Genomic DNA, 9,116 nt, shown 5'->3' with positions numbered 1-9,116 from the left:
CCCCCCCCCCCAAACTGCGCCACACGCGCGGCGGGTCACGCGGCCGCGCCGCCATCTTGCCGCCGCCATGGCCCGCCGCCCGCGACTCACCGTTTTCGTCAAATAAAGACATAAACCCAACGCGGCTCGCCCGGGACTGGGAGGAAGAGGCGCTGGAGACCGGGTCCGGAGCGGCGGGGCCGGCGGCGAGCGGAGGGGCGGCTGGGCAGGTGCCGCCGCCGAGCAGCGGGAGGGACGGTCCCAGCGACGTCCGCGTCCACACCAGCAGCGCCGAGCCTGGCGACCTGGAGGGGACACGGCTGTGAGCCGCGGGCGGCGCCTGCCCCCGCCGGCGGCCCGCGGGGTGGAGGGGCGGCAGCGCTGGGCAGGGGCACGGGCCACCGCCCCCCGCGGACTCACCTCTGGAATGTTCTCGCTCTGACTGAACAACGCCGCCGCCTCGCTCAAGCTACCCTCGGCCCCGGAGCCCGCCCCCTGTGTCGGGCAGCCCCTGCTTATTGGCCGCGGGCCCTCCCGGAGTCTCTTCCCATTGGCTGGCACGCGCGTCAATCTCACATTTCCCCGCCCTCCACTTCCTGGGGCTCCACTCGTGGTCTCGGCCCGCCTCCTGCCTGTCCCAGCTTCCTTCCCTCCCCCCCTCCCCCCCGTCCTTCCCAGAGGCCTTCGCGGTCTCGCGATAGCCCGGCTCGCTTTGAGTTTACGCGTTCATGCAATATGGCGCCTGCCTGGTCCCGCCGCCGGGTGGGGCCGAGCGTGTCTGCGGTGTGTCAGTGTGGACCACGCGGGACCTGAGTGCTCGGGAGCTCCCGGAAGTGCGGCTCCCCTCGCCCCTGGTCCGCGTCACCTCACACGGCGCCTCTGTCCCTGAGCTCGGCAAGCAGAGCCGCTGATTAGCCGAGACTCCCGTGTTCGGGGTCTGAGGTTTCCCACGAGGGGATGGGAACGCCACCTTTTGTGTGTCACTTGGGCCCTCGCGCGTCTCGGTGCGGTGTCGACCCCAGTGAGGTCCGGCTGGGCCTCGGAGTCTGGCCGTCCCCTTCTCGGTGCCCAGACGCCACGTAGGGCCACGGACTGTGTCCAGCCCAACCCGGTTTGTAAAGTCCAGGCTGGTGCCTGGTTCCCGGCAGGTGGACCCGACCAGGCAACAGTGCTTTATCCGCTAACAATTTATGTTCGGGAGAGCAGCCCCGACTTTTGTCCCTAGACGCTCTCCCATTGTTTAAAAGAACTTCGTTTTTTGGTAAAAGTTTCTGTTGCGATTTGAAATCGAACCAGAGTCCAACTAGACCAATATAGAAATACCTGTTCCTCCTTCCCAGGGCTTCTGAGAGCCGCAGCCTGGCTTAGTCAGCAGCTGCGTGGCTTCCTGAATGGGGAGAAAAAGCAATGTTGTGGAAGAGGGGCTGCCCTTTGTTCTAAGCCAGTCGAATCTGTAAGAAGGTCAAAATGGAAAGATCAATTCTGTTTTGCCCAAACCCAAGGTTATTTCTCCGTGACTTATAAGCCCTGTAAAGCTAATTGACTGTGTCCATGGGGCAGAATAAAAGACACGATGCAGAACTGAAAGATTTGTGTCACTTCTGTAGCTTTTATTTCACAGTACATGGCTGTAAGTTTTTACTGCTCTGCGCTTATCCAGGTTCCCCTAGTTAAAGAGGAAAGACATCTCAGGCAGTGCCACAGTGAACCGTGGACCATGACGTAGCAGTATTGGAACAGTTTGAGTTTCTGCTTGGCTGAACTCGAATGGCAATATTTTAGAAACTCTCAGAAAAGGGTGTGAAACCAGTCTGAGATAAGAGGCTTGTCTCAGAAAAGTATTTTTGGTAATGCTATACAACGTGGTCTTTTCTGTATGTTCGATGGCCTGATGTTTAACTTCATTTTAAAAGTTTGTAGTAGGCAGGTGTGCCAACACCTTTAATCCTAGCACTCGGGAGGCAGAGGCAGGAAGATCTCTGTTAAAGGTTAGCCTAGCCTATATAATGAGTTCCAGGACAGCCACAAATAGAAAAGCTTGTACTAGTCTTGATTTTAATTTTTAATGCTATGCTGTTATGGACAACTTCAAAGAATAACTTTGATGCTCTCTCACTATGTACCCCAACTCATAGCTATCATCATGCCTGAACCTTCCTAGTAGAGGGCTTATAGACAGGTACTAGCATGCCCAGCTAAGTGCTTTTTAAAATTTTTATTTTATTTACATTAAGAAGTAATCATGCCATTTATCAGATTCTAATATCATACAACTTTGATAAGACTTCGAATACTGAGGTCTTTTTATTCCCCATTTTACAATCAAAACAATTGAAGCCTGAGGAGTGGGGGGAATGAAACTGCTTTTCCAAGGTCATTTTCTCTGTAACTTACAGAACTAGCCTGTGTACCCGGTTCTCTTGGATCTCAGAGCTTTTCTGGGTCAGCATATGGCATAGCCCTCCCTAGTAAATACAAAGGTACACCTAGGCAGTTTATGTGAACTGCCTAATAGTCTGGTAAGGTGTTGTTACACCTATACTTTACAGGCAATGACAGCCTTTAATACTTGGTAAGCAGCTTTTGAACGCCAGCTTGTATGACGCCAAGCTTATTGCATCACTTCCCATGCCATTTCCTCCCCCTCCTCATTTGAATGTTATTTCCTTCAGGCAGATACTCACAGTTTGTGAAGTGATAGCACGTGGTGCTTATGAAATCCTTGTCCATGGCTGTGCATTTTGGCACTGGACAGCCGACATGAATAGTTGCTGAAGAGGTAAATGGAGAGCTTGACTGGCTGGCTGTTTAGACATCGGTGTCTCTGAGTCTGTTTAGTTTGAATTAGTCCCCTGAGTTTTAAAATCAGCTCTTGCTGGACTAGACCTATGTGATTCTGAGCAGTCAGCCACTGGGGGGACTGAGGTAGAGCCACTTTGAGGAGCCCCTTGTAGGTCAGCTGCTCCGCCCTCTTTGTGACATCTGTGTCTCAGCTTTCAGGCTGCACACAGTTACTTCAGTCACCGATTGCTTGAGAAGGAGCTAGAGGACAGGAGCATATTTTTTCTTTTGGCACACCAGCCTATACCTCAGCATGCACAGAGGAGACAAGGCGTCAAAGATGCCAGAAGGGAGTGAGCACTCTCTGGTGAGTGCAGAAGCCATGGTGGCTTTATGGGTTGCAACCATATGGGATTTCGTAACAGCATGAAAACTATGACAACAATCAAAGGCATTGATCCTTAAACGCCCAAAAGTTAATTCAAAGTCAAATTTATAGTGACTTTGAAGTGTTGGGGCAGCATTGCCCATGCCACCATTGTTGGGCTCCGCTGCCACCAAGGCTCTGAGCATGTGACATGTGAAGATCGCCTTGCATATGCTGACACACTATGCAATGTCAACAAAAGTCACTTCTGCTCAGATTAGAGGACATCGCGAGTTATGAAGGCCTGTTTTCACTGTAAATACAAAGTTATTGCTCTTATAGAAACAATGATTTCTTTTTTCTTTTTTCTTTTGGTGTTTCGAGACAGGGTTTCTCTGTGTAGCCCTAGCTGTCCTGGAACTCACTCTGTAGACCAGGCTGGCCTCTTAGAGATCTGACAGCCTCTTTGATTTCTAAGTGCTGGGATTAACTGTGTGAACAACCACACCTCTCTAGAATGCTTCATTTACTTATTTACTTTTAAAATGCTATTTGGGAGCTAGTGAGATGGCTTAGTGGGTAGAGAAGATTCTGGCAAAGACTAATGACCTAGGTTTGATCCTGAGGGCTCACGTGGTAGAAGGACGATGCTGGGTGTAGTCGGGGAAGGAAGGCAGAGCTCTCTGGTCTACAGTGCGAGTTCCAGGGCACCCAGGGCTACACAGAGAAACCCTGTCTTAAACAAACCAAAGCAAACCAAACCCAAAACCCAATTGAGTTGCTTGTGTTTCATAAATCACTGCATAATGAGGTGGTGGCTCACACTTTTAATTCCAGCACTCAGGAGGCAGAGGCAGGCAGATCTCTGAGTTTGAGGTCAGCCTGCTCTACAGATCTCATTCCAGGACAGCCAGGGTTACACAGAGAAATCCTGTCTTGAAACTCCCTCCTGCCCCACACAAAATCCAAAAAACAAAACTGCTTAGTGAATAGTGGCTTGGGATTAGGACAAAATTTCCAATTTTTGAAATTCCTGTAAATGTATTTCTGCCATTTTGTACTACAAATGTATATAAAGTAGCATTCATAGCAATTATGGTTACCAAATCAAAATATTGATCAAATAAATGTTGATGATGCTCTATCTCCAACATCAAATATTTAGCTCAGATTTAGTTCTTTATGCAAAAGTAGACAAGCATATCTATTTCCTTTGTATGCAATTTTGCTTTTCATTTTATGTATTTGATCTGTATGTGTGTGCATGTGCTTGATTGGTGACACCCACTGAAGCTTGTCCCTGCAGTTTCTGACCCTCTAGCACAGCGGCTCTTAACCTTCCTAGTACTGCGACCCTTTAATACAGTTCCTCTTATTATGATGACCCCAACCACACAACTGTTTTGTTGCTGCGTAATAAGTGTAATTTCGCTGCTGTTCTGAATTGAATTTAAATATCTGATATGAGACCCCCAAAGGAGTCACAAGAGAGCTGCTGCCCTAGCCGGATTCCTCCTGCCTTTGTGACCTGCCTACTCCACCCTCCCCTATCCCACGACTGCCAGGGTGCACATCATTTCACTGAGGTTTCTGTTCACTTGTCCCTGCCACTTATCAGTCCTCACAGTTTGAGGTCAGGGACCTTGCTTTTGAGAAGAACAAAATAATCTGGTTTTGTGGCGGCTTAGAGCAGGAAGCAGGAGTGTTTGGGGAAAGATGGGCATCCAGGTGAAGTAGAACCCCGTCCTCCAACAGTGCTCTGACTGCAGCGGAGCCTGGTCTGCCTACGTTCCTGGAAAGAGGAGGAAGTGCAGAATAGCGTGAGTCAGCGAGTCTTCTCTCCCACACAGACGCTGGGACTCAGGAGTGAGGACCCTGCTCTCTCCTCTGCATTGGCTGCCTCAGCAACAAGGAAGCTTCCTGGCTCGATAGTTGCTCCACACTAAGCTGGGTACCACTGCAGATACATGGTCCCTGGACTTAATCTCCACCCCCACACTGCTAGTGGCCTAAGTACTGTAAGTGCTTGTGGAGGTGTTGCACAATGCTTGGTCTGCCTGCTGGGACCCTGGGATTGCTACTCTATTCTGGGTCTGGCAGCCACCTGCAGGCACCTAAGAGAGCAGCACACTCATTCCCTCCTCTCATTCCTAATAAGCTAGGCGTGGAGTGATTTGCCTACCCAGATGAAGGCAATATTGGCCAATGGGTGACCCCTGGTCCCTAATGATATGTGGGAAGTAGGTCCCTGTCATTGGAGTATCAGGCTACACCCCCTGGGAATATGTCTGGATAGATTTTTGCACTTAGGGCTACTGGAGGCCGGGGGTCATCTCCATCTGATACCAAGTACCAAGATGTGGCTGGCTTCTGGGATCTGTCTCCCCACCCTCACCCCACCCCTGTATAGCATTGTGTGTGTGTGTGCGTGTGTGTGTGTGTGTGTGTGTGTGTGTGTGTGTTTGCATGTGAGTGTGCAGGTCTATGAGGAGCCCAGAAGTTGAAGATGGATGTCTTTATCACTTCTTTTTTTTTTTTTTTTTTTTTTTTTTTTTTTTTTTTTTTTTTGGTTTTTCGAGACAGGGTTTCTCTGCATAGCCCTGGCTGTCCTGGAACTCACTCTGTAGACCAGGCTGACCTCAAACTCAGAAATCCGCCTGCCTCTGCCTCCCAAGTGCTGGGATTAAAGGTGTGAGCCACCACCACCCAGATTTTTATCACTTCTTACTCTGCTCTCTTGAGAAGTCTCTTTCTGTCTCTGTCTCTCTCTTTCAGGGGGGTTGGGAGGTGGCGTTGAGACAGGGTTTCTTTGTGTAGCCTTGGCCAACCTGGAACTTACTCTGTACACCAAGCTGGCCATGAATTTACAGAGATCGACCTGCCTCTGCCTCCCCAGTGCCAGGATTAAAGGTGTGTGCCACTACCGCTCTACTGAGAGGAAATCTCTTACTGAACTGGAATATTACGTGTTTCTGTCAGACTGACCAGCTCTCAGTATCTGCCCATCTCTGCCCTCTAATCCTGGGTTACAGGCACATACAGCCGTGCCTGGCTCTTTATGTTGGGTACCTAAGACCAAACTCTGGTCCTCATGCTTGCATAGCGAGCCCCGTTAATCACTGCACGCTTCTCCAGCCTCTAGGGACCATTCATTTCTTAAAAGAAAGCTCTCGGGGCTGGTGAGATGGCTCAGCAGGTAAGAGCACTGACTGCTCTTCCGAAGGTCGCGAGTTCAAATCCCAGCAACCACATGGTGGCTCACAACCACCCATAATGAAATCTGATACCCTCTTGTGTGTACTCATTTATAATAATAAATAAATCTTTAAAAGAAAGAAAGAAAGAAAGAAAGCTCTCCTTGTTTACCTTCGCGGGACTTGGTGGTTCTCCTCTGGAGAAGCTTGTCAAGCCACAGATTGGGGGCTAGCCGGATGGCTCAGTGGTTGAGAGCGTCATGGGCTTCCTGCACCTCAGTTCCTTCCCAGTGCCCAAATACTTGAAGGAGAGGACTGAGCGGCTCCAGCAGTCACAAGCACATTGCAGCAAGTACATGCCCACACATACTACCAAACAAATATAATGAAAAACATTTTAAATCCACGAATGGGGCCTTGCAGAGGTGCTTCTCCTAGGCAGGATGGGAAACTCGAGATCTCTGGCAGTTTCCCAGAGGCTGCAGGTGTCACGCAGCTAGGCCAGCACTCTGCATGAAAGCCCGTGTTCTTTAACTCTGGATGCCCAAAGACTTGGGAGCTTTGTTTCTGGGTACCGCAGGGCAGTCAGTGTGCAAAGGAAAGCGAGTGAAGAGGCAGGCCTGTGACTCAGTGTGTTGTATGAGCAAGCCCCGGGTCCAGGACTGCAGTGTGGGAATGGCTTCTGTTTGTTAGACTCAGCGTGACCTTGAGGTGCTTTGGTCACCATGCCCGTCGAGGTCCATGTGTGCATTCTCCCTTCTGTGGCAAACAGTGTGCTGAGCACACACCTGCACAGGACTGCAGTGTGAACCTGCACAGGACTGCAGTGTGAACCTGCACAGGACTGCAGTGTGAACCTGCACAGGACTGCAGTGTGAACCTGCACAGGACTGCAGTGTTCTGCAACCCACTCACTTCTGGGTTCTTCCCACGGTTAGGGACAGGTTGACCTGCTTGGTGCATCCAAGTCCTGGCACTGTTTCTCTTCCCTTACTCCTGATGAGAGAGAAGGCAGGAAGTGGGTGCAGTCCTAAGAGGCGAGACTGGGCTCTTAGTGCCTTACAACCTGCTGCAGACCTGTGAGGATGCATATCCCGGGAGGGTACAGCTGACTGTCATTCATCAGCCACTGTGCATCCTGTACAGCAATGCACATAGACATTAGAGATTCAGTGTGTGTGTAGGTGGCCTACCATTTTAAAGATTTGGGACTAGAGAGATGACTCAGAGGTTACGAGAACGTATTGTTCTTGCAAGGTCCTGGGTTTTGTTTCTAGCACCCACACAGTGGCTCACGGCTACTCTTAACTCCAGTTCCAGGGCATCTAATGCCTCTTCCAGCCTAGAAGGCAGTACTTCTCAACCTGGGGGTCACAATCCCTTTGGCAAATCTCTATCTCCAAAAGTATTTACAAATCGTAACAGTAGCAAAATTACAGTTAGAAAGTAGCAACAAGCCGGGAGCGGTGGCTCACACCTTTAATCCCAGCACTTTGGAGGCAGAGGCAGGCAGATTTCTGAGTTCGAGGCCAGCCTGGTCTACAGAGTGAGTTCCAGGACAGCCAAGACTACACAGAGAAACCCTGTCTCGAAAAACCAAAAAAAAAAAAAAAAAAAAAAAAAAAAAAAAAAAAAAAAAAAAAAAAAAGGTAGCAGTGTTAGGAAAGTTGAGAACCATTACTCTAAAGGCAAGCATGTGGTACAATTACATACAGGCAAAAGCACCAATACATATAAAATAAAAAAAAAATAGTCTTAAAAATGGGGGATTTTACATATATATTTAGATTTCTGGCACTTGGAAAATTTGAACCCTCAGTACAATGGATATTCTCATAAGAACATGTGTAGTCTTGTCTTTTTTTTTTCTCTTTAACAAACTGTTTATTAGCTTTTGCATTAGTGTGGATATCCTTTACTATACCCTAGAATACTAGGCTTCTGGGAGGTGGCAAAGTGGCAGTGCTGAACTTGGGGATCTGGTCTCCCAGAAGCACCTGCCGCTCTACCTCTGACTCCTGAATGGCTGCCAAGCAGATCACTTCTCCACTGGAGCCATCACATTCCATAGCCAAAGCGAGAGCATTGGCAGTGAACTGCAGACATTCGTCCTTGGTCATGCCTTCCCGATAGGTAGCATCAACATAGCCATAGATGTATGAGCTCCCGGAGCTTCCGATGGCAAAGGACTGTCTTACCATCATACCCCCTTGGGAACGGAGTACACCTGCCCTCCTTCTTGAGGGTCCCAGCCTGTGATGATGATTCCTGCCATCAGATCTTCTCTGTACTGGTAACACATCTCCTTAAAGAGACTGGCGGCTGTGTGGACTAGTGGAGGCTCGTTCAGCTCAATACTGTGGAAACCAAGCTGGTAAGTGACAGCGTTGGCTACTGCTTGGGTATCAGCTGCTGAGCCTGAGTGGCTGCAGAAGATTGATCATGGATAGGGGTCAGCTTGTCAGTCACTCGATTGGCAATGTAGGACCCAGTGGTTGTTCTGGAGTCTGCTCCTAGAACCACGCCCCCATTAAATTGCACAGCCATGATCGTGGTCCCTGTGGAGACTTCTCGGTTTTCCCAGTCTGGGGTGAGAGCCTCCATCCCAAAGGCCGGCGCAGATCCCGCTCCAGGAATAGCTAAGGTGGCCACCATCTTCCTCTGCTCTGTAGTCTTGTCTTAACTGGATAATCAGAGCCCTAGCTTAGGACCTGAGTGCTCATCTGTCCCCAGGTGTGAATGAGCTCTGCCCAAGTATGTGCACTGCCCCTGTCCAGGTGTGCATGGACCCACAC

General features: G+C 49.7%; 1 pseudogene; it reads right to left on the bottom strand.

Annotated features, from left to right (window-relative positions):
- Positions 1–8,183: 8,183 nt before the first annotated feature.
- LOC116080015 lies at positions 8,184–8,976 on the bottom strand (annotated as a pseudogene).
- Positions 8,977–9,116: the final 140 nt, after the last annotated feature.

The sequence above is a fragment of the Mastomys coucha genome, unplaced genomic scaffold, assembly GCF_008632895.1.
Source record: "Mastomys coucha isolate ucsf_1 unplaced genomic scaffold, UCSF_Mcou_1 pScaffold6, whole genome shotgun sequence".
NCBI lineage: Eukaryota > Metazoa > Chordata > Mammalia > Rodentia > Muridae > Mastomys > Mastomys coucha.
This window is presented reverse-complemented; position numbering and strand designations above follow the sequence as displayed.